The sequence below is a fragment of the Liolophura sinensis genome, chromosome 6 (assembly GCF_032854445.1).
Source record: "Liolophura sinensis isolate JHLJ2023 chromosome 6, CUHK_Ljap_v2, whole genome shotgun sequence".
Lineage (NCBI taxonomy): Eukaryota > Metazoa > Mollusca > Polyplacophora > Chitonida > Chitonidae > Liolophura > Liolophura sinensis.
In genome coordinates this window covers 47,249,171-47,277,146 of record NC_088300.1, presented here as the reverse complement: position 1 = coordinate 47,277,146, position 27,976 = coordinate 47,249,171, and the positions used below count along the sequence as shown (strand labels likewise).

At 37.4% G+C, this 27,976-nt stretch overlaps 1 protein-coding gene across 1 annotated transcript in view; it reads right to left on the bottom strand.

Moving 5' to 3' along the window:
* Positions 1–27,976, bottom strand: part of LOC135467270 (tRNA (guanine-N(7)-)-methyltransferase non-catalytic subunit wdr4-like) — a 53,152-nt gene that overhangs the window by 11,656 nt on the left and 13,520 nt on the right. The window lies entirely within an intron of this gene.

Genomic DNA, 27,976 nt, shown 5'->3' with positions numbered 1-27,976 from the left:
AAAGAAACCAGACACCTGATCAACATACCCCAAGTTTAGCTAAGAATGTATCTTTCCTTAATTTGAACTTCTATACCAAATTTGGAATCCCTGAGTGAAATAGTATGACTATTATTGTGTTAACATCTTTCAAACCTTCCAATTCTCCTCAGTTATTATGGAAACTAGAAATCTGATCGAAACAGCCAGTTTAAGTAGGACCCTGGTTGACAGCAATATGACCATGCATATCAAATATGATATCTTTATCAAAACATACTGATGGTATAAGAACAGGCACCTTATTCTACAATTTATAGAGGAGGGTTTGGGATTTAGTACTATACTGGTGGCAGAAGAAAAGTACATGGGATCTTCTTTTATATGCAGAAACTACATGTAAATAGCTCTATAAAATCATCCTGTCAATTGGTCCGTCTGTATGTCAACTTGTTCACAGCATTGTTTGAAAGACACATGGGGCAATCAGTTAGCGATCCAGGAACAAACTTCTTGCGGGATGTGACAGTTGTGTATTTACACTTAATGCTGACTAAGTGACAATCGTGACGATAAGTATATCATATCACGTTGTGGAACATTATTATTACTTTATTGTTCACTTACTCTATGAACTTTAAATTCAAAAATACTACACTTAAGTGACAGTCAGGTTGAAGGATGGTGCGGAAAAGACTTGATTAGAAGTCGATGTGTACAAAAATACAACACAAACCATTATTCAGCTTGTGAATTAACTGTATCGACTCCTTCTGTGACATACCAATTAACACCACTGCAGAATTTTAATTTGGCTTATTTATCTTTTCTTGCAGATCGGGGATGTTTTTGTTCTAGTTTGTTCTCTGTGTTGTAACTGAGGTGGTCTCTGAGTCCATCATAATTAGGTCAGCAACAAAGCTGATCTTACAATCTACCAACCATGCACTTTTATATAAAATGAGAGTTGAAACAATTCTTGATCCATAAAAGTAACCTTGCTGTCACATCTTGATCTAACACTGATTTAATGGTAATTAATCGCAAAGCTATACTAGTAAGTTTTGATAAGAATATCAATTCTATCTCACCTATCTGACGGCCAATGGCTGCCACAGTTGAATGTGTAGGACTATGTCATTAGCCATAAATTGGGCTTAGATTTGTTTTGATAATTTAAAAATTTGGCATGAAACCAAGCGTACAACAATGCTGTTTTGTAATTTTCTAAACATCTAGTATTAAAGGGGTAAAGTCGCCATTATAACCCCTCCGGAGACGGTGATCTGAAACAGGAATCATCTTCAAATGATTTGAACTGGGTTGCAGGGCCTGACCAGCAGGTAGAACCCTCGGCCGCAGTGGCCATACATTCTACTGTACATTGCAACTGAGGAATTCACAATTGCAGCAAATGCGCAGATATTGCGCTGGCGATCCTTGTAAATAGTAGCAGACCTACTGTATAACAGTTTTTTTTTTATTTCTTTATTTGATTGAGAGTTTTTCTCCATTACGGCTTACTAAAGAATATTGTGTCTAACTCACTGCAGCTAACATTATGATGAGAGAAAACCAAGTAGAGCCAGGAGAAAACCACAAACATCCGCAGGTAGTCAACAGACATTCAAATGTACTAGACCACTGTTAAACAGTCCAAGCGGTGGAAGAAATAATATGTGTCTAATTTCCGCGAAGCATTAATACATGGTCGGTCACTTTGGGTTCCATTGCCAACATCCACAACTGTTTTCTGCCAAGTACTGCTGTGCCGATAATACGGAAAGCACCTCCAATATTAAAAAGCTAGAATGAAAGTGACATAATACTGCTCTGTCAAAATCAAGTTTCATTAAAATCTTAACAAGTTGTAAAAAATGTTGGTTTAAGATACTTTGGATAGTTGTCTTTCATTGAAAATAAACAATAAACAGGTGCTGTCTTAAACTTTAAGCTTGCACACGTACAATAAATTAAATGAGCATACCAAACAATGAATAGAAAATGGACATATGACACGGGTAAATAGTTAATATATTGTACACTTTGAATTTTAATACTTGCACGATTCTGAAGAAAGCAGTGAGTTTTTTTATTAAAGGATTACAAGCAATACATCTCTTTTCACACTTTAAAATGAAATTCGAAAAAAAAAAAAAAAACGTTTTCAACAGTTTTAATAAGTGCTAAGTAGGTGATGTAAAGAGACAAAGAAGAAATCTTCCGTTTTTTTTTTTTTTTTGCATATTTTCTTTCTTTCTTTCTTTGGCGAACTCAGGAGTGTTTACAGAAGGAACAGAAAGGTCGCTCAATATGGATAATAAGACTAGTAGAGGTCTCTCAAGATCGCGCCCGATAATAAAATGATTTTCCTATTATCTTTAATATGAAGCCTGTCAAGACTTGCTAACCTTGGGCCAATCACACACTAAATACTCCTCACTGACTTCTCTACTGCCAAAGTTAACAATTACCAGCCGTTTGCGGCAATTTTTTCCTGCCATCATTTGCGCAATTATACCTTCCCAGGCGTACCCTCAATCAATATGTCAGCAGTTGAGAGCTCAAATACACATCTATTGTAATGGGAACTTTACAGCCTAAATCTTCGGCAAAGCTGACGTTTTGCTCAGAGCATTGTGGGAAGACTTGGTATCCACGAAATCCATGACAGAAACGTCTCTACTAGATAAGGTAATCTCCACAGACAAACATCTGACAGGCCACTTTTAATCAATCAGAAGAGAAATTCAATTTCTCTAAATAGATTTCCCAATAAAGCTGTTTATACATACAATTAATTAAGCAAAAAACCCTGAGAACAGCATTAGTTTTTATGAGCAGACATGTATTTTCCACTGATTCTTTTATACAAACTGCTATCAACATGCTCTTTATTTGTGAATCTATTAATGTTCTGAGGCTATTAACGAATAGATGCAAACCTGTCAAAGCCTGAAGGCTGCACACACAGACATATTCGCATGAGGAGAAATTGCATCTTAAATTATATCCCATTCAACCATGTTTTATTTTTAACTCAAAATGTGCCATGTTTCTGCACCGGTGCTTTTTTGAGGTATGCAAATGGTGTAATTCTAAATGAAGCTTGGGGTCCTGCCCTTCAGTTCTGCATCATTTGTCAACACGTATGCACCAGGTTAACTTCTCCCACCTGAGAATCTCACACACCTCTCTAGGTGTTAATTCAGCATTATACCTGGGCCAGGGCTCATCACTCCACACATATACAGTATCACCTTCAACAGTTTCATAATAAAGCTCTTAGCAATCTACCTTCCAGGTAAATGAATCTCATTCTTTTATCGGCCTTTTACTGTCTGAAAAGGTGAGCAGGGAAAAAAGAACGCAGAGAAAAGCTTAATACTTTCCCGCAGGTACATTGGCAGGTAAGCTGGTGTAGCGTGGGGCTTTCTCTCCATCGACACTGTCAATCACGCCACAAGAGGAAATCCATTAGGTGCTTCCGCATCCGTAATCATACTGCTGCATCCTGCGCGTGAGTGCTGCTTTTGTTACTGCAGAGAATGGTGGACTCCTTTACGAAGCGGCTTTGTGGCTGTTACCACGCCGATTCCTAACATCTACACACCATGTGAATGCCAGCGTATACTAAAACTGTCTAGGATGTGGTATTCAGAAGGCAGAGAATGGCCAACCTCACAATGTACTTGGAGGAGCATTAGAGCTAGAGTGCGATCAGATTAATCGTAAAGAACCGTAACATGGTTAGATTATAGTGATAATACCTACACCCACAATATGGTCCAAAATATTCTAAAATAAAATCAGATTAAAAAATAACGGGTATATGTGTCTCCTGATGCTGTTTGCAAAAGTGTATGTGAAGATAATTACTGATTTTTTTAGTTTACTGTATTTCACCTGTTTGACAGGTAAAAATTCACTTTCAGAGGTACATAAAGGTCTTAACATGAACTCCAAGTGCAAGTTTCTCTGATAACAATTAATTAAACTTAAACAAAAAACTCGTCTTTGGAGGCTTTATAAAGTCTTTGAAACAATCAGAATTGAGCAAAATGTGTCATCTATCAACTGTAAAAAGATAAACTTCAGGAAAATACAGTACCTTGTAATTAAAATCATTACTTACAGAAAAAACATATCAGGACATGCCTACAGGTACATATAATGCTACCTATGTAGATTTAAATTAATTGAAATTTTAATGTTTATGTTTATACTAATTGTTATTAAAAAGTATAATAAATATTAATAAAATTTAACAAATACAACTTTTATCTGAAACAGTATAATATTAAAAGAGATATAGCTAATTTGATTATGTGAAACAACCATTTAAGATTCACAATGACCAGAACATGCAATGAATTAGGTAACATAATTGAGTATGTCAGGCCTAATGGACACCTTGCTTTTCACTAATATCACTGTCAATATCTCTGGTTTAAATAACCTAATTTCACATCAAATTCACGCAAACATGTTCAGTTACACGTTACGCACATCCACTGTAGTTAACAATACATAATACATAACGCAATGTCGTAACAGATACGCCTGAATGAGTGCAAGCCGCCAGCCATGCCAATCCCTAACCCAGACAAAACCAATCAATAAAAAACAATCAATCAAACCATCAAGCATGTAATAGGAAGATCTATCTGTGATCAACAATCAAACTGGAGCACCATGAAAGCAGATGAGCCAATAATGATGTTAATTGATAAGGTTTGTGAAGCTCATTGATCAGTTATGTCTGGTTTGCCTCCTTGTTTACATTCTGACTTCTCAGCCTGTGGTGTCACTTACATCACTGTTTTAAAAGAGAATCACTAAACTATCAGCAAATGTTTCGCTCTTCTTGAGCTTTCGTCCGAAATAAGAAATAAAACAGACATCTTGACAAGCATAAATCATTAACATTTGCCAAAAAAAGAGCACGCTCGATTTCCAACAATTTTTTTCCAGAAAAATAAGTACATATATTAACATTTAATGCATAAATTTATATTCACTACAGTCACTATAGTTTAAATAATTTAAATTTTACAGACAGTTTTGCCTAAAATTTGTGGCAACTAGTTAAATAATTGGCCTGCTACCTAAATTATGGACCTATCCTAAAATTTAATTACACCACACTCTCATCTCATCAGCAACATGTAAGTACGTCTTCTATAAGGCAATACAATTCAAGTAAATACATGTATCTTTTTTTACCAAAACATGTTTCCTCAAATTTACAGGTGTAAAACAAGCACTTTAGTGACTAAAATTATCAAAAATACTTAGGCATTTGTACCTGCTAATGTGTATCCTAGATGTGCTTGCTCTCCTTATTCTTTGTGAAATAAAAAAAAAACATGATCAAAAACATGCAGATGAAACACCAGATTTGAACAAAGCATGTACAAGAATACATAAAACTAGTTTAATTTAAATTTTTGTATTTCTAAGTGATGTAATTAAATCTATTATTCTTACAGATACCCAATTTATTCAAATACCATGTACACTAAGTTCCTGAAAGACGCGACAAGTCATGCTCAGCTCAACATTACAATATTCAAGCCAGTATTACCATGGAAACAGTACAATCTTCTCCAGGTGTGTAAATACTCTATCAGCAAAAGTTATAATATGAAATCTTTTAAAGGAACATAAATTCTGCCCTATATTCATGTCATTTGTTAAAGGTGCACAAACACATATTCTGAGGCTCAAATGTTTTCCCATTTTTTTATTTTAATTTTTTTTTATTCAAACACATTTAAACAGATGCACCATTTTTTTTATAAAAACCATTTTCTTGCACAATAAATATAATTCCCATTTAATCAACTACATGATTCTACCAAATCTCCACAACAGAAGTATTAATATATATGCAGGTAAAGTAAATTGATTGCTTAATTTCAGGCAGCATAAATTACATGTATATAACTTATTTACTTTTGTCAGTTTGGAAATCTAACTATTTGTAAAAATTTATTCATCTAAGAATTCATTCACATAAACATTCACCCCAACTGTGAAATGAAAGCAGATATTATTTTTACACAAGTATATTAAACAGTACATGTAAGTCTTGAACAAGCAAACAAGCGCACTAAAGCAAAATAACCTCAAAAGGTAAACCCAAGTTTGAAAGGTTTTAATGAAGGGGTCATCAGTTTGGGAATAAGACAATACTGACAACGATCAACAATGTATCAAGTCTTTTCATCTCACGTGTATGTTCAGGGGAGCGTAAAACATGCCCGTGCTCTGCCAGGGTTAAATGCCACCGAGTCATAACAGCCTATTAACTGCCGGCTCACTGTGCACGAGGTTTTGTTTTCTTGCCGTGAACCAAATTAAGTAGATTTCCTGTGGATGGCATTTTGGGCTGGAAGCATGCAACTGAACACAAAAGTGGCCCTTGAAAATTGCCCCTGTAGGAAGGACAAGGCTGTCTCTCGAATGGAACTCCAGACAAGAGAGACTGCCGTTTCATCTGGATTTTACCCGCACTAATGTAAGTTCAAAAGATCCACAATCAGTGTAATCCAGTGCTGATTACTTGTGTTAGAATGGCCAGTAATTAAACCAATCAGTGGGTTTATACCATTAGGGCCTAAGGTGGCTCCATCTCCACATAATTGACTCCGCTTTTGTTGATTCCCCGGACCAGGTGGAAGGAGAGTTGAGAAGCAATGATCAGAATATACCTGCAATCAAACTCTCTGCCTTACCCACAAATATATCATCAACAACATACCAAACTTTATTCCTGACAAAAACTGGTTTAATGAGCTTGGCCTGTGAAGTTTCATAACTTAGATGTGAAGATTAAAGGGATTTCTCCCCCAAAGTAAATCGACAGCACTTTGAAAATGTCCTTCATATGACCTTCAACTACAGGAATGTTGTCAACTCTTATAGGAAGTTCAAGAGCGGATTTCCTGGTGAATGCCTTCATTACATATTCTTCTTCATCTTTTGAAATTGAAAAGGGCCCTAAGAGATCAAAGCTTCCGTGTATATTGGAATGAGATGGCTTACTTAATTCTGGGTAAAAAACTTCCTTTTGGTCAGAAAGGTGTGTCTGCTATCAACATCTCTTGTGACTTTACCGCGAAGCGTGTCAAAACAATCATCCAATCAAATGCCACTGCAAGCCATATATGGATCCATACTCATGGAATTGGACGAAGAGAATGGTCAAATGCCATTATGGCCCATCATACTTTCTTGCTGCCATAATTAGCTGGTCTATGGTCAGACAATAGATGGGGTTGGCTTGAACTGGCCGAACCTTTGGCACCAATCAAATCAGAGGTGTAGATAATCGTCTCTTGTAAACGACCAATCAATAGCGATCAATGTCCAGCCTGATCAGAGGTCAATTGACCTGCCCGTGATCTTTGTGCGCTAAACGCTCACCTAAACCTCACAAGCTGTCCCATCTAATTAACCTGACAATTATAGCACGGAAACTGCCCCTCCACTTACAGCCCTTAAGATTAACTGCGAAGAATTGAATGTACACCCTTCACAGAAATCAAGCAGTCTGGGTACCGAATGACTTGTCCATGTCCTTCACATCTCATCCAATGGCATCTTCAGAGCTTCATTTTTATAGTCCTCCAATTAACTATAACCAGGACTGAACAAAATGGTTTCTTTTATGTACACCCTCTGAAGTGTTGTTTATTTCAATATAATTCAATAAATCCATTCAGTACCATACTTAATTTGTAGAGTGGTAATAAAATAGACCCCTTGTAATGAACAAAAAAAAAGTGTCTGAAATCAGTAAATTTCAGAAAGTAAAACGTTTTTTTTTTGTACTATAATTCTTCAACCTTTTCGCATGTTTGCAACATGTTTATTCAAGCATATTCTGAAGGTTTTATTCTTTTTAGACTGATAGACTTGTATCCAAAATCTAATTATTAAGGTGCATAAATTGCACTGAAAGATGCATTTTCATGTGCGAAAAGCTTGAGGAAATAGGGTATGTGTACTTGTATTAAATTTAGGACTGTTGAATCAATTTCGAGGTTGAAAATTTAGTTAAGCATGATCTTGATCACCTTATCAAATGTATTAAAACTCTAAGTTAAGATGATTTCCATGTTAAAGAACAATTAATTTCCACAAGTTCATCCAAGGAGTTGAACAAAAGAACTGTACAGGTATTGATCATAGACATCATGTGTATTTTGACAATAAATCTGAGTAATGTTTGTTTGAAGCACTAAACTTCCTCGTGGAGATTGGGTAATATATAGGTCTGAAAGACAGTGAGCTGCAGTCAGTCATTACACAATTATAAACAAACAAACTGACTTTTTTTATGGGTCAGATGAAAAACCATTAAACACTGTCCAGAAAGTTCAATTTTCCTTTCTTCTCAAAAGTTTTTTAAGATGCATCTGACATTTTGGACTCAACAGTAGCCTTTTCTGATCATGTATAGCAATCTATGAGTGCATTTGCCAAATGGTTCTCAAAACCAACCATTTCATACAAAAAAATCTGGATGTGACATCACTGACACTCTCTGAGTCACTACAGAGCACTGTAGAATCTGTTTTAAACTCATTTTAGCTGGACAAAAAATAAAATAAAACAAACTGAACTATTTTCCTGGGCAGTATTTAATGGACTTTCACCTGTAATGTACTTTATTCTATTGTCTTATTTAATTAACATGGATTTGCAAAAGCATCAATGATACAATAATCCTAAACCTAAAATTTTTTAATATATATCTTTTTTTTTTTTTTTTTTGTCCTTTTTTTTGTATGTTTCTTAAAACGATTACTGGGAGTACCAGTATTTGAATTTTGCAAAAGCACGTGAACTTGTGAGGCCTACGCAGTCCCGGAGATTTTGTGGTGTACCTGATGCTGTGTATGTAGCTGACATACGCAATCCCATATCCATCCATTATGACTGGGTTTCCCATCTTTCTCATACATCAACCCACAACATGAAAGGTACACACACAAAATCCTATCTTTTATTTTCCACATGTATCCCGTTTTTACCATTTTCTCTTTTGTTTTACGATGACAAAGCTTGGAGAATGGAGGAAAAAGACAAGAGCACTTGTGTGTGTAAATATGTGAACAGTGGCTGGGCAAACCTCAAACTCTTGTGGCTCCCCTATGTAGGTAATGCTAAATGTAAACAATCCACCGATCAATTTTCGCAAACTGGCATTTCTGAAGGGAGAAAAAATCGCTCCTTACTATTGATCAGAGGATTTCTGCAATCTCAGCTACGGATGACAGCTGTTGCTGGGGAAGGGGCCGCAAACTTAGCAAGCCGTGCCACGTGGGCCATGTCTGCCACCATCTTAATTATAGCGTGAAATACGACAAGAATGTTGTACAGCGTACGAAGATGGACTGGAGCGAGAAGAAACAGTAGCAGCATACCAAATGACAGTGGGTCAAGGGGAAATCACTAGTGTCAAAGATAACAGATTTTGATACACCAGACAATGATTGAAACTTATCAGAAGAAAAGTTACAGTTTAAATATAACAATCATGACCAAACGTTACTAGTAGCAGGTTTCAATATTGCCTTAAGATAATTAGGTGATTTAACGTTCATGATTCATCTGGCCTTGCATAGCAAGAATATATAATCTTTGTCAATGTGGAAATAACCTTTGACAGAAAAAAATCTACATGTACTAAAAAAGTACATTTTAGAGCCAAATAAATGTAATAAAATATTACCCTTAGTGATGAAACAAAAACACCTTTCCATGATCTCCGAATTTGGCAAAATGACTAGTCCAAGCAGAGAAGCTCAAATACATTTGTACAGTATAACAAAAAAGTCTTCCAATATTACAAACTGACTACTCCACTAAGCACCTCCAATGCTAAAAAGCTCAAATTTAAAAGTTCACCTGTAGGTTTTAAATGTAATTATCAATCTTTTTTTTAATAAGAAACTGTGTTATGTGATCAAGGTTAAGCGAGGCATGAAAAGGAACTCTAAAACGAAGATTACTGTTTTAAGGGAAATGGAAGTCATGCTAAAACAATAAATAAATGAGTAAAAAATTTCATTTCATAACCATCTCTCAATAAGCCCTCTGTTTTATGCTTATTTTCAATCAATGGTCATAAATTTTCGGACATGACGTCATCAATTGGGGCAGGGACCAATAGTACTTGCCCCAAAAGAGTTGTTTTTGCACCTATCATTCTTGATGTCACCAATGCAGCGGACCCTTTCAGAAAACTTTTTAAGTCAAATTACACATAACTTTTTTTCATAAAAGACATTATCTAGATTATAGTGCCATAAGGCGACAAAAGTTGATTTACAAAGTTTTGCGAAAGTAGCCCCTGGCTATTTAATTTCCAGATTAAATGCTGGGCCTTCAAAAAACTGTAGTTTAATATAATTTTTACATCTTGAGAAGAAAGCTGATAAGCTTTTATATACTTTTATGTTAGGACAACTTCTAAACTGCAAATTGAGAAACAAAAAGAAGTTTCCTGTATCCTTTACCCATGAAAGTTGAGTTTTAATCTTTCCACAGAATTATGAAAAATAATCCTACAAATAGATAGCACTTTCAAGTTGGTTGTTTTTGTTTCCTTGCACTTCACTACTAATTTTCAAATTTTTTAACAATTTTTGCATGAGGATGCACAATCAACTTCCAATCTTCTTTCAAGCCAATTTTTGGTAAAGGGGTCAAACTGTACATGGGACATTTATGAATGATGTCAAATATTGCATCTTATAATATAAGCCACACAGCATTAGTCAGAACAGATACCACAGTTACTCCTTGCACAATATTACCATTGCCTCAGGGAATGAAACTTCACACAATAGTAAAATTACACAACAATCAGCACATTTAAAATTTCTGACACAATTAGGTCAATCTTTACAGATGCTAAAAATCAAAATAAAAAAATATTCAGGTCTTTTTTGTTTCTTGTTTTATTTCAATATAATCTTACCAACAGTTAAATAGAAATTTTGAATCTTTTTGACTTCTCTATTTTGTAAATAAACTGGCAACAACCAAGAAGACAATTATAAGCGGCAGAGTTCATGCAGACTACATATTTAAATCAAATGACAAATCCCTTAGACAGAAGGCAATAGATATAGACTTTGGCAGATGGTAGCAAAATTACTCTTGCTCCTTCATCAAAAATGGCAACACTTATGGTAAATTAGTGAGTGGCGGTTCAGCACTCCATGCCAGGAAGGTCTTCAAGATCGGCCCCCATTTGATGTGTAATGATGGTAATGAAGAAATCTACCTGCCAACGGTCAGTCTGAGTTAATCTGCGGAGAGCGCGTCCAACTCTTAACGGCTGGGCCGGAACAATCGGCGCGGACCACAAGACCACTGCGATTCAAGCAAGCTCCTCTAAGCACAGATGAAAGGATGGGAGAGGCCGGAATGGTAGAGTTTCTCGAGACTAGCCACAGCTGAAACTGTTCTGGAAATAGCTCTGATGTCTATGTTCATCTATGTCAAGTCCTAGACTGGGAACTGCTGGCTTGGCCCAAATATCAGAAATCACCGGAGTCAATAACTGTCAGGTTTTATTGTAGCATTTGGCAATAATTGCTTGGTGTAGGCAAGCAATCAGATGAGATCACAATATAAGTGTACTACATTAGGGTTTATCGACAAAAGCATAGGAAATCTGGAAAAACTGGGAAACCAATATAATCCAGATCAATAACATGTATTAGCTAACAGACAGATATATATTTTGGAACTATTTTCTAAATCTGCTTCCTGAAAGTGAAATTTACATTTGACATTTAGACATTCGAGTTTTTGTAAAAATTCACAAATACATGTACATGTGTCTAGGTACATGTGTATGGGTACATGTGTCTGGGTACATGTGTCTGGGTACATGTGTCTGGGTACATGTACATGGGTACATGTGTCTGGGTACATGTGTCTGGGTACATGTGTATGGGTACATGTGTCTGGGCACATGTGTCTGGGTACATGTGTCTGGGTACATGTACATGGGTACATGTGTCTGGGTACATGTGTATGGGTACATGTGTCTGGGTACATGTGTCTGGGTACATGTACATGGGTACATGTGTCTGGGTACATGTGTCTGGGTACATGTGTCTGGGCACATGTGTCTGGGTACATGTGTCTGGGTACATGTACATGGGTACATGTGTCTGGGTACATGTGTCTGGGTACATGTGTATGGGTACATGTGTCTGGGCACATGTGTCTGGGTACATATTAACCTTGACATCAAATGCCTAAACTGGTAACTCGTACATTTTAGGCTATAATAATTCATCTTCATGAATCTTTTCGCATGTACATGTTGAGTTCTGAAGCCTTCCAATGACTAGGCAATTTGAGACTGAGATTTGAGTGAGCCACTGACAAATAAAGAAAATTATCTATGTCCAGCTACTGACAGCAGAACAAAGCCATTGCTGGTAACAATTAACTGCCAAAAATAATACATATGTATGATTTTGAGTCAGAAATTGTCAACAGATAAAATGGTCAATAATTCTGGTGACCTGAAGCATTTGTGTCATTCCAAATTAAGATCTGAACATACCATCATCATTTTCAACACTGAAGTTCCTTTACCAAGTTGGGGTATGTACTCCATTGTTACCTCAAATTCTTCGCCACAGAATTAGTTGAGTGGAGTAGAATGCAGTATGGACAAAATGGCCTTGTCATCAACCATGGCAGACAATAACATTTATCTTACATGTTATATAGTTATGTGCCTGAACAACTCCCTAGGGCAAAGTTCTGTAATGTCTACCTGCTGTAGGGAGGAAAAACCCATGTGGACTTCCTGATGCCAACCTTGAAGTTTTCAAATGCAATGGAATGAAGAGATGAAAGTTTTCCAACAGCTATTTTTTTTTACATCCTTGATGTTTGTTACTAACACAATTTTGCTGTTCACAAAAATGTATTATAAAATCACAGAAAAGGTCACTATTTCAAGGTTTTCCATAAACAGGGCAGAAATGTTGCTCACTTGATGTAAACCACCACTCATTAACTCATTACGAAATCCACCAACTAATATACACATTTTCCTTTTTCAGCCGTACAAAAACATCAGATTCTATGACACCATAAGTGGTAGGGTAGCAATACTGTAATTATTAATTCCATCCAGTTATTACAATTTTTTTTAAAGAGCCATGTGTTTACCACAAAGGCAAGTTATTATTAAACAAAGAAAATACTTGTGTGCATATGTAGAATTTCAAGGAAAACTGTTAGAAAGATATGCTGATGTTATCATGATACATGTGTATGAGTACCAAATTTCACTTCATTTATTTTAATAACACTGACAGAAATTTCTGACACAGAAATGAATCTGTTTATTTATTTATTTATTTGATTAGTGTTTTACGCCGTACTCAAGAGTACGAATAAGAATAAGAAATGAATCTAATGTGTCCTTCCTGCAGACTGGCAGTGCCATTCAACTGTAATGAAGACCAATCTAAACATTATCACCCCTTCAGATAAAACATAGAGACTTCCAGGCTGACCACTTGCAACCCCTTCCCCCTAATGGACTTGCCTCTGTTTTGGTTTCCTGGACTGTTGGAATCTATTCTCATGAAGACTGTAACCCCAACCCATCCCAGGTCAACCCAAACCTAATTACTTGAAAATAGGATTAGTTTCAGATTTTACATTAAATGAGGTCAACAAAAGGTTAAATGCACAGGTTACACCATGACAATCATCTACTTCAAGGGCCACAACACCCTTCAGTCAAGCAATTCAAATGTGAACCACTCAACCAATCAAATACATTTTTCTAAAAAAAAATTCTTCACTGTACAAAACACCAATTCACGCCCAGTAAAAAGTAATAAAAAACTAAAAACAAAATCATGGTGAAGAAATTTATTGTCATAAATTTTACAGAGGCTTCTTATGCTTTATAAGGATTCCATTTTGACACATTAAAGAGAACTATATGAATAATCAGTTAAAGATTACCTATTTCATGACAAGACACTTACTACAAACAGGTGATGATGTTAACTACTAAAGCAGCTCTTGCACCAATCTGTGATGGTATCCTTATAACACTTTAAAACAACAACAGCAGTACATTCATGACCAGCTATAGAATTCCTTTTTCATTTGTCATACTTTGTCATATAGTGGTATTCAAAGACAAGCATTGATTTGAATGCCTAAATAAAAAATAAAGGCCAAAATAACCACCGCAGTGACCTAAAATTGTTTGTGCACGAGTTCATTTGTTCAGATTCTGAGTTAAACTGGCCTTAAAAGGGTTGGTTTATTCATGGTAAGATATCAAAACACCAAAAGTAATATTTTTACCACTGAATTCTCTTTAAAAATTGCACTTAATAGGACAAGTTGAAATTTAAAAAAAAGGATTAAAAACACAAGCTCAGTTTCAATAACAAATACCGGTATCTAAGAAAAATCATTCAGTATGGTAATATTAATTTATTTGATTGCATTGGTGTTTTACGCCTACTCAAGAATATAGTATGGTGATAATACAGCATTGTAACAAAATATACATGCTGTGAAAACACTAGCATGACCACTGTGTTACTTGATCAATAATAAGCACCTCTGGGAGAGTGTATGATGGTGTGGCCACTGGAGCGTGGTGAGTATTTGGTCAGGCGGGTCGCTGGATGAATATGTTATGGAAGATGGCCTTAGTGAACCAGCCATGTCCCATGGTCGTATGCGCCCGAGAGAGAGCGGAGTCCCGAAGGCGCGAGAGAAGCGGACTGTGATTACAGCTGTCAGAGTCTGCGGCATGTAGCGGCAAACATGCAGCTGATTAGCAGCCCTTCAGCCACTGACCCCTTATCTGGCGACCATGGCAAAAATCTTATTAACTCAACTACATCGTCAAATGAAAACCTGTGTGGAATTATAATATGATGTGATACAAATCCTGTCTAAACATCACATGAGGGAGAAACTGGCTGGGTACTGTGCTCAAAATCACTTCCACCAGGATTGAACAATTCCATAAATTACAGCAAAATGTTGTATATAGTAACAGATTTATTAATTGGATAGGATCAATTATAGCAATTACTGGGGACCCCAGTGAGAAACTTAAATTTGTTATTTTTGTTTGTAGATCAGAATGGAAAGGAAATTGTGAATTACGCGGCTATTTAAAACAATAAAAGTTATACACATATACGCTTAAGAGTAACTCTCCAGAGAAGGGTGAAGAGGAGGATTTTGGGGGAAAAATTCTCCGATCTATGTACATGCAATATCAAAATGTCAGCATATAGAAAGAATAATTTAGTTTCATAACATACACCATGATAGAAAGCGTCATTTACACAGCCTCTGCGACACTGTAGTTTGTAGACTTAATTAAGTTGCAGTCATTCTGCTTTTAATGGACAGACCACCAAAGTACACGTATGTACTGCATGCCCTTCTTAGGTAACCATAGTAGTACTGAGTTAAAAGCTTTACTGAGCGCTAAAAGCTACCAAATTCTGCTATTCAAAGTGCATGGACATTTGGCAAATTCTACCTTTCTTCAAATGTAGCATATCCGCCAACTCCTGCAAATGCCACTTACTTGTTTAAGTGTTTGATTCTGGTTCTCACTGGTTTAGATGCATCTTTATGCATCTGAATATAACTATACCTGATACCTGACCTGAGGCAGACTGTTTAAAAGTCCATCAGCTATGTTGCGGACATTAATTCTAAAAGTGTAGAAAAAAAAATTAAAAAAAAAAAAATAAGAAAAAAATAAAGTCACCTTTATAAAATTTTTATTCCACATGCAGTACAGTGACGGTAAGTGATACAAGAATAATGCAGGTAATATAATCTGCAATAATAACAGATCAAAGTAGAATTTTCCATGAATATAGCTCTAAACCGAAATATGAGAGCTCATACAAAAAAACTGAGAGGATGAAAAAAACACAATGTTCAAAAGAATTCAGGGTTTCAAGGAATAACTGTCAGTTTGTTCGCTCCAAAACAGAATCTGAAAAGTAAAGTGCATAGCTCGAAGAAAGAAAAGAAGAAGGGTGGTAAAAATATGACTGAACAATCCAAGCCCTTGAACTACTCTCTGAAGGAACGAGCCTTTCTGCATTCACAAAGATAGGTAAAACTGAGAGCAGAGCATGGTAAATGGCTGAGTGCTCTTTTCTCCACACCTCTCTCCTCTTGTGTGCCGACATGAATTTTGCATTTTTGTATTTAATTATGAGCCTGTGTGATGGATAGAGATGGGAGTAGAGATTCGTGTATTCCCACGTAAATATGAACCCAAGCCATCTCTCAACCATGAAATAGGAAGTTCTCAATTATGCCCCTTTCCCATGGTACACCGATTAGTATTTAACCAGAGCAAGGCCTATGTATGGAGAGTGTGACTCTAACCTATAGTTCCCACTTACTGAAAGACCCAATCCGCCAAAGTCAGTCTTTCAATGTCACACCTGAAAAATTCTGTCAGGGAATATAAAAATTCTGTCTTCTGTAAACAAGAGTGAGTATCAAAACCAAGCAGCGAGAAATTTCACAGAAAAGCTATTTTTTTTATCCTTTCATCCATCATAGTTTTTATTCCTTTACAAATGCATTTAAATGTGGTTTAATAATGAAACATTTTGCACATCTATGCCAAGTTTTTATAAAATGACAATTACTTTGTAACCTTTGTAAATTGTGCAACGGCCAATTGATGGCCATTTTCTGTGATCACATTGTATGTCATCTACTGAAAACACAATGATCATTTTCTACGATCACATTGTATGTTATCTACTTAAAACACAATGATCATTTCCTATGATCACATTGTATGTTATCTACTGAAAACACAATGATCATTTTCTATGATCATATTGTATGTTATCTACTGAAAACACAATGATCATATTCTACGATCACATTGTATGTCATCTACTGAAAATACAATGATCATTTTCTACGATCACATTGTATGTTATCTACTGAAAACACAATGATCATATTCTACAATCACACTGTATGTCATCTACTGAAAACACAATGATCATTTTCTACGATCACATTGTATGTTATCTACTGAAAACACAATGACCATTTCCTATGATCACATTGTATGTTATCTACTGAAAACACAATGATCATTTTCTATGATCATATTGTATGTCATCTACTGAAAACACAATGACCATTTCCTGTGATCACATTGTATGTCATCTACTGAAAACACAATGATCATTTTCTATGATCATATTGTATGTCATCTACTGAAAACACAATGACCATTTCCTGTGATCACATTGTATGTCATCTACTGAAAACACAACGACCATTTTCTACGATCATATTGTATGTTATCTACTGAAAACACAATGACCATTTCCTGTGATCACATTGTATGTCATCTACTGAAAACACAATGATCATTTTCTATGATCATATTGTATGTCATCTACTGAAAACACAATGACCATTTCCTGTGATCACATTGTATGTCATCTACTGAAAACACAACGACCATTTTCTACGATCATATTGTATGTTATCTACTGAAAACACAATGACCATTTCCTGTGAGCACATTGTATGTCATCTACTGAAAACACAACGACCATTTTCTACGATCATATTGTATGGTATCTACTGAAAACACAATGACCATTTCCTGTGAGCACATTGTATGTCATCTACTGAAAACACAATGATCATTTTCTATGATCATATTGTATGTCATCTACTGAAAACACAATGACCATTTCCTGTGATCACATTGTATGTCATCTACTGAAAACACAATGATCATTTTCTATGATCATATTGTATGTCTACTGAAAACACAATGACCATTTCCTGTGATCATGTTGTACAGCATCTTCTGAAAACATGATAACTTTATTCTATGATCATATTGTATGTCACCTACATTAGTATGATTGCCATCACATTTGACAATTGCTCTTAATACCTTCTGTGTCAAGATTTTCTCCTTCATGTTAGCATCAGCGCTGGTGTATCTGAGCTATTCTACATCTGTCTGGTATTGGACTGATTTCTGTCATTCCTGTAATGTAGTGTCACATGGCTACCTTTTTTCCTTTGAAATATTTCCATACCCATGGTATTTTTCATTCACTTTTATGCACACACTTGAAAATAAACACGTTTTGTTCAACAATAACCTCAAATTTGACAAGAGTTTATTTAATCAGATTTATCACCATCAGGTACATTAAAAGTGGTTTAATTACTCAATCAGACTTAATGACGCTTTTACACCTGCTCAAATAAAAGCGCTTTATTAACAATCACACAGCAGATGACATAAAAACTACGTCCATATAAAAAGCTATCTTTGATTTAAATTACCGACGGTATTAAATCAGCTACAGTCAGAAATCTGAATAAAACCCCAGCATTATCTGAATGTTTATTATATCAGCTTTGGACACATTGCCATGGGCCAAAATGGCCGCTATCTCCTTGTCAACATCGTATAGTTTACATAATTTTACACCTCCGACACCACACTGCCAGGTACACAATACACCCCTTAATAAAGTGCCCAATTAAATGCCTATTAGATTACGGGCAACGTGGGCCATGGGCCGCCTGTGTCAGTACAGGTAAGTATGACTCATGTACATGTACTGACGGTATTACCTGCCTTCCAGCTCCCACAAGCCCACTCTATTTCACAGCCCTGAATAAGGTGAGCTGACCTAGGGGGCTGACTGTATGAATACAGGAATTACCCGCAAATTAATTCTACGATCATTTTTCACATGCACACTCGCTCCTGTTATTGTTAAGCTTTAGCATATCTGGATACTCAGGCTAGGAGAAACGTGCAGATTAAACCCTTATTGATACGATACGGAAGGTAGAAAACATGCACAGCTCCACTCATTCAGGCCCACTGAATTTTCTGCATTCATCACCATTACAATGTCATCACTGAAATTATGGGAAAATAAAAAGCAGGGAAAACTGTTAATATTTCACTGACACCCGTTACATGAGCTAGGCTCCAGCAGCAGAGCTCCAAGCCCACGGCGAAATTGCATGAAAAAAAAAGTAACCAACAATACCCCCATTCCTTAATCAGATTATGCAATCCTTGGCAAGAAGCAAACAAAAATGGCCCAAATAAATTTAAGCCGCAAATTCTGTGGATCAAGCCAATGGCAGGTGTGTTATTTAAGATGGTCCAAGATAAAATTAATGTGGCAAAAGCCCGCACACTTTCCAAGAGCTCTTGGACGATGGAGATTATTTGCTGGTCATGGGCAGAGGTGGCCAATGGCTATGGCCCACGGCCCATGTTTTCTTCTCTACTCAATGGCGCCACACTCAGACTTTTAGGAGTTTTACTGTAACTAGATCCTCAGAACACACACACCAGTTGGCCTCTCTCCCAGGCAATAAAGGATTCGCCTCAATCAGACAGCCGCTGCGTCTTCTGCACTCCTCGACTCACAGCTATCTCTTTGATCGACAGCACCAGTGTAGATCACATCAGTAAGAATTGGTATAATTTGACTACAGGGATCGTTAAAAGTATCATTGCTTTCTCATCAAGGCTAAACAAACCCACTTTACCCCCATGCATTTTCATTTCATCTTTGGCTGTTTCTCACCAATCTGTTTTTTTAATATGCCAACTGTACATCACTTTTTGGAGACCACTTCCATGAAGGTCCGCTTGTTGAGACAGATTTGACCAAGTACTACACAGCTTCTTCCTAGTGTACGGTTTTAATTCTACCGCATGAAGAAAACAACAACAAGCAGATCTGCCTTTATCACAGAGTACTGCACGGTTCACAGCTAACTTTTCTGTCACGCAAAACACACACACACGCAAACATCATCTTACCTGCCGAGTATAAAGATGTCATGCAGACACATGCATGAAGATGAACACCAAAGGTCCTTTGTACGTGGTTAGACATAATGCGTGTTTGCGTGGCATCAGTGCTGTTAAACCATAATGAGTAATCCATGAAGCATGGATCAGCTCTGCTTACTCACACACTTCACAAATATTTTGATCTTATCCTGACTATACCCACTAAACTTGACTAATTATAAAAACCTGATGTACAATCCAGCATAATCTGCTCCATGACCCTACCATGGTCTCAATCAGTAATTTTTTTTTACTGTACCCCCAGAGCCTGATCAGTGATAAAACTCTTACTGTACCCCCACAGCCTGATCAGGGATAAAACTCTTATTGTACCCCCACAGCCTGATCAGGGATAAAACTTACTGTACCCCCACAGCCTGATCAGGGATAAAACTCTTACTGTACCCCCACAGCCTGATCAGGGATAAAACTCTTACTATACCCCCAGAGCCTGATCAGGGATAAAACTTACTGTACCCCCACAGCCTGATCAGGGATAAAACTCTTACTGTCCCCCCACAGCCTGATCAGGGATAAAACTCTTACTGTACCCCCACAGCCTGATCAGGGATAAAACTCTTACTATACCCCCACAGCCTGATCAGGGATAAAACTCTTACTGTACCCCCACAGCCTGATCAGGGATAAAACTCTTACTGTACCCCCACAGCCTGATCAAGGATAAAACTCTTACTGTACCCCCACAGCCTGATCAGGGATAAAACTTACTGTACCCCCACAGCCTGATCAGGGATAAAACTCTTACTGTCCCCCCACAGCCTGATCAGGGATAAAACTCTTACTGTACCCCCACAGCCTGATCAGGGATAAAACTCTTACTATACCCCCACAGCCTGATCAGGGATAAAACTCTTACTGTACCCCCACAGCCTGATCAGGGATAAAACTCTTACTGTACCCCCACAGCCTGATCAAGGATAAAACTCTTACTGTACCCCCACAGCCTGATCAGTGATAAAACTTACTGTACCCCCACAGCCTGATCAGGGATAAAACTCTTACTGTACCCCCACAGCCTGATCAGGGATAAAACTCTTACTGTACCCCCACAGCCTGATCAGGGATAAAACTCTTACTATACCCCCACAGCCTGATCAGGGATAAAACTTACTGTACCCCCACAGCCTGATCAGGGATAAAACTTACTGTACCCCCACAGCCTGATCAGGGATAAAACTTACTGTACCCCCACAGCCTGATCAGGGATAAAACTTACTGTACCACCACAGCCTGATCAGTGATAAAACTTACTGTACCCCCACAGCCTGATCAGGGATAAAACTCTTACTGTACCCCCACAGCCTGATCAGGGATAAAACTTACTGTACCCCCACAGCCTGATCAGGGATAAAACTCTTACTGTACCCCTACAGACTGATCAGTGATAAAACTCTTAATGTGCCCCCACAGCCTGATCAGGGATAAAACACTTACTGTACCCCCACAGCCTGATCAGGGATAAAACTCTTACTGTACCCCCACAGCCTGATCAGGGATAAAACTCTTACTGTACCCCCACAGCCTGATCAGGGATAAAACTTACTGTACCCCCACAGCCTGATCAGGGATCAAGCCCTTACTGTACCCAGCCTGATAAGAGATCAAACTCCTGTAAATGGTATCCCCACAGCCTAACAAGTCATCAAATCCTTACTGAACCCCACAGACTGATCAGGGATCAAGCCCTTACTGTACACAGCCTGATAAGAGATCAAATTCCTGTAAATGGTATCCCCACAGCCTAATAAGTCATCAAATCCTTACTGAACCCCACAGCCTGATCAAGGATCAAACCCTTACTGTACCTCCACAACATGATCACTGGCAAAATCTTTACTTGTTGTCCCAGTACCTGACGAGAGGTAAAATCCTTACATTTACCCAACAACCAGAAAAGGGATCAAATCCTAACATTTACCCCACAACCTGATCATTACATTTACCCCAAAGCCAGATAAGTGATCGAATTCCAACATTTATCCAACAACCACTAAAGTGATCAAATCCTAACATTTACTCCACAACCTGATCATTACATGTACCCCACAGTCTGATAAGTGATCAAATCCTAACAATTATCCAACAGCCAGATAGGTGATGACCTCCTAACATGTACCCGACAACCTGATCATTACATGTACCCCACAATCTGATAGGTGATCAAATCCTAACATTTACCCCAGAACCAGATCATTACATGTACCCCACAGCCTGATAAGTGATCAAATCCTAACATTTACCCAATAACCTGATAAGTGATCAAATCCTAAAATTTACTCTACATCCTGATCAATACATGTGAATCGCAGCATAAGCGATCAAATTCTAACACACCCAACAATCTGACCATTAAATATACCTCACAACATGAAGTGTGATCAAATCCTTACACCAATCTACCCCCAAACCATGGTCAACCTGCTCGGTTATCTAACCGTAAACAAAACCCTAAGCCTGAATAACTAGGTTCATGATCAAAGTGATTTCCTGTCATGCTTAGTAGCCATATAACGAACCGAGTATTCCTCTTTAAGTTATAATGGGGTTTATAAACATAGACTTCTGTGTTTCCTGTTTAACTATTTGTCATCTGTATCCATAAAATAGCATAAATATATTCCCACAAGTAAATTTATAACCATCACCAATGTGTGTATCCAAAGCCTGAACAGAATGCACTCTGAGAACCCAATACTGACTGACATATCGCCACTCTTCTAACAGAGACTACCACAACACTGTGATATATAGGTGCGTGTAGTTAGGTTTCTGTACCAAATCCCTTAATTTTGGCCTACCAGCTTTTAGCCGGAAAGATTTTAGCGAGATGAAGAAACACATAAATATATGATTTCCTCAAAATGATACTTACATATCTGATAAATGTTCCTAAATTATTTTTTAAGAAAAATAAATCCTCCCAAGACTAATTAACAGGAAAGTAATTTCTCGACTTTTATGAAGGTCATGCAAAAAAGTTGTGACAACCACTTTGAATTAGATACCAGACTGGTGTGAGTTTATTTTCAAATTGCACAATTTTCGTTTAATTCACCTATGATAAATTCATGTCCCACTGACCCCCAACGGTGAAGATAGGCCCCTGCTATATCAACATATTAAGTCTGAGTTCAGGTCTAAATGAAATAACAAGTTTAACAAGAAAACAAGCAGTGGGAGGACAAAAGGGCAGAGAGTGGAGTCTATACCAGCCCATGGTTACCCCACAGTTCAATGTATTGACTGTGAAAACATTCCCATGCAAGGTCGCCATGGTAACATAACATTGGCCCAAGACTGGAATGGACTAATTATTAACTTTGCTGCTGTCTTTTTTATCGCTGCCCATAATACTGTATATACCTTGGTATTTTTCTCCTTAAGAAGTGTCAATTACCTACGCTCATAATTCTGTCCTGGAATCGATAAATTATCGTTGGGAGTGCAGATATAATCCTATCATTAAACAGCTTACTGCGGGACAATGGAGGTTAATACAAGGGTGACCCAATCCTGGGCCACTTTAGAATTAGACCCAGGCACACCAGGCATCAGCGCCGCGCAGCAGCCGCGTCTATAATACTGCGACCAATCTCTCTTAATTCGCATTAATGCCATGGCAGTTCATGTTAGTACGGCTACACACATCTACAAATCAAACATTACTGTGCAAAACACTTACCCAATTCTCTGGAAAAAACTCTTCCCCAAAAATGACTTCATCGACTGTAACGACTAAAGCTAACAAATATATCAGATCTCACTATTTCATGACCTTTTTGATCACCTTAAAACACCCATTGATGCACCGATTTACAGATCCACTTTCACACAAACAAGTCCACTGTATATAAAAAAGAGAACATTACAGATTATTGGAAAAAGAATCAATCCAACAGATTGTCACTTTTGTTCACAGATATTAACAATGAACAAATATACTACAGATCTCTTTTTAGTACTCATGGAAAGGTCTGCAAGCTACTTGCGGATGGTTGTGGGTTTTCCCCAAGTTCTGCCTGGTTTCCTCCCACCATAATGCAGGCCGCCATCGTATAAGTGAAACACTGAGTATGGCGTAAAATAACAATCAAATTAATAAATAAATCTTTTAGTACTGCATGTATACATCAAGATACTCACAGAAAAAGGACAATGACATTATCTTGATTAAAAGGTCATATATCTTGTCAGAGGTTATACAAGGAGAATACATTATGCAAAATTTCTCCAGCTGAAGATCTGTAAGAATTCTATGACATATAGTTGATTTGGAAAAACTTATCTTTCAGTGAACTAGTATTGTTTAGGTAAACTAAGGAGTACAGACAAAGTTCTTGGAACTGGCCTTTTAGACACCACCACATATTAATCTAAACCCATTTGTTCACATATATACATGTACTTCCACTAAAAAGCTTACATAAGACATTCAAGAACAAACTTAAATTTATTTTTTTATTTATTTGACTGGCGTTTTACACACTAAAACGCCAATATTTCACTTATACAACAGCGACCAGCATTATGGTGGAAGGAACCGGCCAGAGCCGGTTTGCAAACAAATTTCAAGTAAACCTAAAGCCTACCAGTATATATACATAGAAAAAAAAATACAGGGCACAGTTATCACAGAAAATTTGGTAAAAAATTCTATAAAGTTTTGAAAGCTGAGAAGATGAAGTTCTGCATTGGGGATATCGCACTGACGGACAATTCACTCCGAGTAGCCATGTTGTAGAAACCCTTATAAACTTGGCCAATCACTACCAATCACTAGTGCTGAAAGTGTCACATGATAACACTTCGCCCTTGATTGTAAGTGTGGTTCTTACAGTGGACAGACAGATATCGATGCAATAAACTGGGTTCTGTGGTTAGTTTCAGTGTTAAACTGATGCATTTTGAACCACACATTTATGAGCAGGGAAGTGAGAACGACTGCCCATGTCACAATGCGTACATGTTGGGCAGGAGACTCCAGTCACTTGTCAGGGTGAGCTGGCAAGAAAACCGCCTTGGGAGAGTCAGTGCTTGAAGAAAAATATTATGACTTTGCATTATTTTTCCTACGTAAAGTCAAATTTATTACGAAAATATCTTTACAAAATCAAAATGAAAGGCTCTGTTATCAGTCAGAAGGTCCTGCTATGTTTGGTAAATTCCTTGAAGTCGGTACAGCCAGCTGGGTCAAATGCTTATGCCCACGCAGGAAGAGGATGAGCAGGGACATTAAAACACAAAGGTTGTGTCCATAAACGCTGCCCTCACTGAGCACCAAACTACAAGAAACAACTGCCCTTTGAACAAGAAACAGAACTGATACTCTTGGGTTGGGTATCAAGTGTTTTTTCTCAATGTCAAATTATTTAATGCCAATGGCATAGGAGAACTAGGTTTTGTGACATCACTCTAGATGGCAAAATGGCGCCACCAAATGAGTGGCTAGGTACTTGACAACTGTTTGCTATGTACTTTACTGATAAGCAGTGTAGAATTTTTAAAATATTTTTAGAACATTTCAGGAATACTACTTCATTAACTAATGCAACTTCAGTGGCTGACTATACGTTCACTTTAAAAGATAGGGATTTAGATAAGTTATGCCGATAAGGGAAACTTTGCTTACTGATCTGTTCAGGAGCCCAAATGAGGCAGTTACATGTATTAATACTGTGAATCAAAGTACCTGGATTTGCCACTTTATACCAAACAGTAAGTCAGGATTTACTTATTTATTTGACTGGTGTTTTACGTCTGACTCAAGAATATTTCACTTATACGACGGCGACCAGCATTATGGTTGGAGGAAACCAGACGGAGCCCGGTCAAAACCCACAACCATCCGCAGGTTGCTGACAGACCTACCCACATACAGCTGGAGAAGGTAAGTCAGGATAATCCGATATCTCCAGACAATGATGGAATCTTTCTATATGTAGTATATACCCCTATCTGAAAACACAGACTATAAACCAATGGAGAATGAAAAAGTTCAAAGAAAGAAATGTTACCTGAAATTCAGGATACATGATTTTCTCCAATTAATTCTCATGTTAAATCATTCTGTTAACCCAACTCCCTAGTACATGAATCCTGCACATTCTGCTGTTGGAGTGACATAGAATATCTAGTGCTGTGTATATGTCTTTAACATGGTTGGGTGGGAGATTTGCCTAACTATTAACTGCTCGCGGACATGTGGGCATGCGCAGACCGCAATATATGTTAACACAAAAGGGGGAGATAACCTACAACTAGTTTCCGCAATGGTGTATTATCAGAGCTGGAAAAGAATTAAGAGGATACACCCCAAGGTGTCAAGATATAGTGAAATTTCCTCATGTTTTCTCAACTCACAAAGCCTTCAAAGACAGCATCATCCTCCTTCGCGACTGACTCTTGTTCACAAATTAAAACCACATGACAAAACAGCAATCTGAACAAACAAATTTAATTTTGCCATTGGCATATGTAGTTACGTGATTTGTACAAACAGGGAGACCAACATGTCTCAATGATTAGTGGCAGTTAATGCCATGTATTTGTCACCAAACATGCATGTCACTGTAGACAGATCTCTCTAATAGGTGCGTGGATGTTCTAGGATCACAGCAAACCTGGGTTGGTTTTGGCGCGGCTGATGTCACGGTAACAGCAGCTGTGGTCTCACAGTCCGCAACACGCACAAACAGGCACGCCCTTCCTGTCGCATTAATGTGCCACTAAACATACATGCTCTCTCGCACTCCTGCGTTCATCAAATTTCACACTGCTTGGCTTATTTCCCAGTTGTACCATATGGCCACACATTGTGTGAATGCACAGTAGCCCACTACCTATCTTATACTTTGAATACATCTCAAGACTGGCCACGTCTCTGCAAAATATAAATAATATAATCGTCATGGCAACAGCTTGTGCTAAGCATGTTGGGATTTGGAAGGTTTTGGACATCCAGTTTCTGGCCAACAATGGATGATGACATTTGCTTTGAAACTGAAAAAAGGACTACATGACACTGGTCTATTTGATGTGTAAGTCATCCGTCACTTTCACATGCTGCATAAGATGATGAATGCTTACATTAGTTCTCAAGGACTCACATTAGTTCAATATCCTTCTACCAACAAATGTCAACATATCACAATCAATAAACATAACATCTACATGACTGCTACAATAAATTAAAAAAAAAAATTATCCAAAGATCTCAGCATCTTTTCTTATTGTGCTTAAGGATAGTACTTTGAGGACAATTGTTAATGAAAATGTATGAAAATACTCGCATAAAATTTCTCATGTATACTCACCTTTCATCATGTATACCCACCACCTTTCATCATGTATAACCACCTTTCATCATGTATACCCACCACCTTTCATCATGTATAACCACCTTTCATCATGTATACCCACCACCTTTCATCATGTATACCCACCTTTCATCATGTATACCCAGCTTTCATCATGTATAACCACCTTTCAGCTATTGTTTTTGTAAAATGCCTCACCAGACCATGCAATATTTGCATGCTCTACGATTAGCCATGAAGTGTCTACAAATTGTGGCCATTTGAGACCACAAACATCCTCGCATTTGCCATTTTTACTTGGTCCTATATGCTTTACTTGGCAGATACAGAGGTGAAAATACTGTCTATATAATATGGGCAATAACACAAAATTCTATTTCGCTGCAAATTGTAAGTTCAAAACCGAGCATTGTTGATGTTCACAATTTGTACAGATTGATATATTGTCCAACACTTGTAGTTCTCTGTTTTTTTCATCTCCCTATACCTTCTCGTGATACCTTTCACTTCCTTGTCTGTTCATCACGGCCACTAAGGAGTAAAGTGTCCAGAAATGTGCAGTGTTGAATGTAAAGCTAACCACATTTAGTAAAAAAGTCTTATCCATCTTAGTTAAACTTAAACGCAAACAGAAATTAATTTGTAAAGCACTGATTCTTCAATAGTTTAAAACAAGTGTTTTTTCTAATGCTGAAAGTCATGTCTG